The following is a 6270-nucleotide window of genomic DNA, read 5'->3' on the forward strand; positions in this document are numbered from 1 at the left end:
GAGATTTAACTATTTAATGATTAAAACAAGAACATAGAACATTACAGAACAGTACAGGCCCTCTGGCCCACGATGTTGGACCAACCTATACAGTATATAACTAAAAGTAAAAATGAAACCCTGACTACCTCATAACCCTCTATTTTTCTTTCATCCATGTGTCTGTCTAAGAGTCTCTTAAATGCCCCTTTTGTTCTAGCCACCACGACCACCCCTGGCAATGCATTTCAGGCACCCACAATTCTATAAAAAACTTACCCCTGATGTCTCCTCTAAGACTTCTTCCTTTCACTTTATACAGATATTTACTACTGCCACTCTGGGAAAATTGTGCTGGCTGCCTACCTTTTCTATGCCTCTCATAATCCTATAGACCTCTATGAAGACTCTTTTCATCCTTCTTCACTCCAAAGAGAAAAGCCCTTGCCTCATACGACACATTTTCCAATTCAGACAACGTCCTGGTAAATCTCCTCTGTACCTTCTCCATACCGTTCACATCCTTTCTGTAATGAGGTGACCAGAACTGAACACAATATTGGTCTAATCAGAGATTTTAAAAGCTGCTATATCACCACATGACTCCTGAACTCAATCCCCCACCATAACCCTTGTTAAATATCCTATTAAACCTGAGCGGTAAGCTTGAGAGATATATAGATTTGGACCCCAAGGTCCTTCTATTCTTCTATGCTGTTAAGTATCTTACCATTAACCATGCACTCTGCCTTCAAGTTTGACCTTCCAAAATGCATCACCTCACACTTATCCAGATTGAACTCCATTTGCCACTTTTCCCCCCAACTCTGCATCCTGCTGTAACCTACATCAATCTTCAACACTATCCACAACTCCTCCAACCTTCGTATTATCTACAAGCTTACTGACCAATCCTTCTACATCTTCATTCAGGACATTTATAATAATCACAAAGAACAGGGTCCCAGAACAGATCCACTAGTCACTGAGCTTCCAGGCAGAATACTTTGTCAACTTCAACTCTCTGCTTTCTACAAAGGAAAAGAGAGGAAATGGTCTTTCACCGATGGAGGTTTGTTTTGGGACATAAAGAACTATAAATGGGATGTCTTTTGCTTTGCATGCTTCCTATAGCTAATTTGACATCTTTGTCAATCCAAATTTTAGGATTGTTGCTGGAAGAGGAGGAGTGAGGGACTTGGGAGAGCTGTGAGTTCTGGGAACCAGCTTGAGGTGAGTGTATTTAAAAAGAGAGCAGAGGGCAAGTTAATTAGAATAGTGATTGGTGGGAAAAGTAATAAAGATAAGGCACAGTGACAAATAAAAAGGATAGCTCAAGCGGAGTGCCCTCAGGGGAAAGAGTCTGTTTATGTCTAGTCTATCTATTCCTTTCATAATTTTAAATACCTCTATCAAGTCCCATCTCAGCCGTCTACATTCCAATGAATAAAGTCCCAATCTCCTTAATCTCTCCCTGTAATCCAGATATTGTAAACCAGGCAACATCATTGTAAATCTTCTCTGCACCCTCTCCACCTTATCTATATCCTTTCTATAATTTGGAGACCAGAACTGAGCACAGTACCCCAAACAAGGCCTCACCAATGCCTAAAATAGCCGCAGCATCACTTCCCAGCTCCTATACTCTATACCAGGGGTATCAAACTCAAATTCACGGAGGGCCAAAATTAAAAACTTGGACTAAGTCGAGGGCCGAACTAAATATTTATTGAACATTTTCAACAACATCTGCATGTTTTCTCTTCTTTCAACATATGTAATGTTAAACTTTAGGATATAACTTTAGGAGGATAATGTTACAGGTCAGGAGTAGGTAGCTCAAGTTCACCCTTTGCTTGACCTGAGGGAAACATATTTGGTCCCTGTGGAGATGTAGTCAGCATTCACAGGCTGTGTCCATTTTGGCCTGCATCAAGACTCAGCATTTCCTGCTCACTCCTCAGGCTCTAGGCCTCTATTCACCCTCGACCCACCATCCCTCTACCTGACCAGTCCTTTACCCAATCTCTACTCACCCCTCACTCCACTCGCTCTGCCTCTACCCACCCCATCCTTTACATGCCCCTCTACTGCCTCTCCCCTCAACCTGTTCCTCCCTCTACCTGTCTCTCACCCTCTAATCACCCCTCCCCTACTCGCCCTGCCCCTCCCCTTTTACCTCTTCCCTATCCACCCCTCCTTCTACTCATCCGTCCCTCTAACTGCCCCTTGCACCACCATAACTTCCTCTGCCCATTACTCCACCTACACCCTCTGCCCACCCCTGCTTACCCACCCTCTCAGGCCCAGTGCGCTGCCGATCAGCCTTTGCGGACAGCCACCATCTCTCTCTTCACGTGCAAGGCCGAACCAGCCGTCCCTGGGGTCCACGCGGGTGCAAGCGCTGAAGGCCATGGCGACCAGGAGAAGTGCGCTCGCGCTGTGGAAGGGCCAGTCGCGCGGGGCTCGCGCTGCCCGGGGGCCGTGCGCAGCCTGCCATGCCCGTCGCACTGACAGGCAATCACAGGCGCTCGCCCATCCGCCGCACCGCTCGACAGGTGGGAGAAGTGACTGGTTGTGCGGGGAGCCTTCCAACTGGCTTGCCGGCTGATGACATCGACAGACTTCTCGTGTTACAATTTCTCGTGTTACAATGGGGAAGGATGTGCAATGAAGGGGGAGGATGGTGGGGGTGAAAATACCAAAAAACAGCATCGGCTCTCGCTGCAGGGCAGGCCACCTCTAATACATTTTTGAAATGATCTTGCGGGCCAAATATAATTATATCGCGGGCCAAATTCGGCCCGCGGGCCAGAGTTTAACATGTGTGCTCTATACTATGATTTGTGAAGGCCAGCATACCATATGCCTTCTTAACCACCCTGTCTACATGGGAATCCATCTTCCATGAACTCTGTACCATAACCCCCAGGTCCTTCTATTCCTCTGTGTACCTCAATGTCCTCCCCTTAACCGCATATGTCCTATTCTGGTTATTTTCACGGAAATGCAGCACCTCGCACTTGTCTACACTGAATTCCATATGCCATCTTTCAGCCCACTCTTCCAAACAAACCAAATCCTTCTGTAATCCAAGAAAACCTTCCTCACTATCCAACACTCCCCCTATTTTCATATCATCTGCATATTTGCTTACCCAGTTAACCATACCCTTCTCTAAATCATTAATATAAATGATAAACAACAAGGGACCCAGCACCGATTTCCGAGGCACCCCACTTGTCACAGGCTTCCAACCTGACAGTTGACAGACAGACTCTCTGCTGTCTATCCTTCAGCCACCTCTGAACCCATGTCATAATCTCTCTACTAATTCCTAGTGACTGAACTTTCCTTATTAACCTTCAATGCAGAATCTTATCTTACTAAAATCCAAATAGATCACATCAACCACTCTAGCTTCATCCAAAAAACTCAACAAGGTTCATCAAATATGACTTTTCCCTTACAAACCCATGCTGGGTGCCACTAATCAATCCCTGCCTATCCAGATATGCATATATACTATCTCGAAGAATACCCTCCATAAACTTTCCCACCACCGAAGTCAAACTTACTGGGTGATAATTACTTGGCCTACACCTAATGCCTTTTTTAAACAACGGAACTACATTTGCCACCCTCCAATCCTGTAGTACCACCCCCTCCTCCAGTGATCTTTGAAAAATCACTGTCAGTGTTCTGCTATTTACTCCCTGAACTCCCTTAAAGTCCTGGGAAAAATCCCATCAGGACCAGGAGACTTATCCACCTTTATTGATCCTAGATTAAGGACGATGAAGTATTGCATTTTAAAAAAACTACCTCTTCCATTTATTGATGTATATCTATATACTATTCCTTTATATCTGCCCAAACTATCCTCCAATAATTCAAATCTTACTTCTGAGTTGCTCCCAACTTCTCTTGAAATCCAGATATAAAAGGAAACAATAATGGAAATGTAACCATACCATTGATAATAAGTAAATAAGAATTCCCCCCAGTGGCACCATTTAATATACACAGCACCACCCCATTCTATTATTTGGGATGCAGCGTCTTCCACAAAAAAAAACACATGACCAGAGGCTCCCTGACCCTGAAACCCCTAACCTCCCAGGTACACATATCTTTTAACAATGTATCAACCTTAATAATTAAATTACGTCAACCAATGAAATAAATACATCTCATTCCCTCGGTTCATTAATAAGTAATTATTAAATTTTGCCACTTATTTATAATCTGTAAAAAATTTCTTGTTGCCATCAAGTAATGAGATCTTCAATGTAGCTGGGCAACAAAGTACAAATTTATAACCTTTTTCCCAAAGGGTCTTAACCAGATTGAACTCACTTCTTCTGGTCAGCAATTGTGCACTATTATCTGGGTGGAAGAATATCTTTGATCCATGGTGTTCAAGTGGGTTCTTTCTTGTTCTTTCTCTTTCAGATGCCAAGGCTAAGATTTTTTTATTTATCTTGATATTTTAAACATTTAACTACTGTAGAATGAGGCTTTTCATCTGGTTGTGGTCATGGCCTAAGGGCTCCATGTGCCCTTTCCAATTTCAAATTTCAAATTCACCCCCAGAACTTTAGATATTCATCTTTGTAGAAATTGAATCGTATCTTGTTTTTCATCTCCCTATTTCAATTCAACAAATACTATTTCTTCTACTAAAATTTTCCACAGTCAATTTTTCCTTTCAACAGTCCCCACTATAACTTCATTCTCCAATTTGCCCACTCTCTCCTGTACATTTTCAACTTTCACTTCCACTTTTTTAACCTTATTATTTATTTTACCTACATCTTGCATCTTTTCCATACCAGCTGTCAGCTTGATAAACTTTGTATTTATATATTTTACTTCATACTTCATGCATTTCTATCATACCATATAACCATATAACCATTTACGGAGCGGAAACAGGCCATGTTGGCCTTTCGAGCCCGCACCGGTTCACAGATTTTGTGCGCCTTCTTCAGGCATTGGTCCCGGTAGATCTTCATTCAATAACGATGGGAAAAGCTATGTTCCAGAACTATGAGAAATACAATAAACACGAGGTTATGCATGATACAATATAATTGGTTACACAGGCTATACACTACGCCCCAAAAGTTAAATAAATGGGACCCATCAGTATCAGACAATATCATATGTTGCAGTATTTTTCTTACAACCCTCTCAAGTGGAGTCCCTTTAAATTTAATCTCTCCTGTAACCCCATACTTGATCTTGCTCTTGAGATACTGGTATCTTCTTCTTCTTCTTGTTCTTGTTCTGTAACTTCATCATTATCACTTTCTGGCTTCATCTCTTCTTCTGTTCCTTGCAAAAAAATTCCATTCTGATAAATCTTTTATCAAAGCTAGTATCTCCTCAAATGAACTGTGCGCGCTCGCCAATTTGAGCATGCACAGTGACACACTTCTTTCTTGTCCAACGCAATTTTTTCCAGTCTTCAGGAAGGAAGCATCTACAAGCAACTTCGCTGTCTCAGCCTTCTGTCGGGATCTCATCAAAACTCTACGTCCAGGCTCCTTCTGCATTGGAGGCCTCCCTTTGAATTCCTTGGAGATACTACTAAACAGTTCAATGATGGTTTTCCTCTTATTTGGATACATCTTAAAAGGTAAGTGCATTGTTCTTACAATGTTTCTTCCTGTTTTACTTTGTGTTACTTCATTTAAATATTTTTTTTTTCTGTTTTCCCTGGCGGGTCAGGACCCCACATCCTACGTTCTCTGAATCACGTGACTTCCCTGTATTGGAACTTCTTAAAACATCAAAATTGATATTTCCCTGGGGCTGGACATGATATACTGCAAGTTGCTGTGAGAAGTAAGGGAAGTGATAACTGGAGCAGTTGCTATGATCTTTGAATCCTCTTTGGTTACAGGGAAAGTCTTGGAGGATTAGAGAATGGCAAATATAGTCCCCTTATTTTAAAAAAATTGATAGGGAGAATCCTGGGAATTATTGACTAGTGAGTCTTACATCAAGGATATGCAAACTATTGGAGAGGATTCTTAAGGATAGGATCTATGAGCATTTGGAGAAATACAGTCTACTCAAGGATATTCAGCTTGGCTTTGTGACTTACAAGTCTAATTAAGTTTTTTGAGGGGTAACAAAAGAAATTGATGAGGGTAGGGCAGATGTGGTCTATATGGATTTATCAAGGCATTTGACAAGGTTCTCCATGAGATACTCATTCAAAAAGTCATGAGATCCATGGAACTTTGGCAGTGTAGGTAAAAAATGGGCTTGCATTTAGAA

General features: G+C 42.0%; 1 long non-coding RNA gene across 1 annotated transcript in view; it reads left to right on the top strand.

Annotated features, from left to right (window-relative positions):
* Nucleotides 1-1144: 1144 nt before the first annotated feature.
* Nucleotides 1145-6270, top strand: part of LOC138756103 (uncharacterized) — a 16445-nt gene continuing 11319 nt past the window's right edge. Inside the window, exons 1-2 of the long non-coding RNA XR_011352748.1 lie at nucleotides 1145-1212; nucleotides 5450-5623. This is a non-coding gene — a long non-coding RNA (uncharacterized lncRNA). The remainder of the gene's footprint in view (nucleotides 1213-5449; nucleotides 5624-6270) is intronic.

The sequence above is a fragment of the Narcine bancroftii genome, chromosome 3 (genome assembly GCF_036971445.1).
Source record: "Narcine bancroftii isolate sNarBan1 chromosome 3, sNarBan1.hap1, whole genome shotgun sequence".
In the NCBI taxonomy this organism is placed as follows: Eukaryota; Metazoa; Chordata; class Chondrichthyes; order Torpediniformes; family Narcinidae; genus Narcine; species Narcine bancroftii.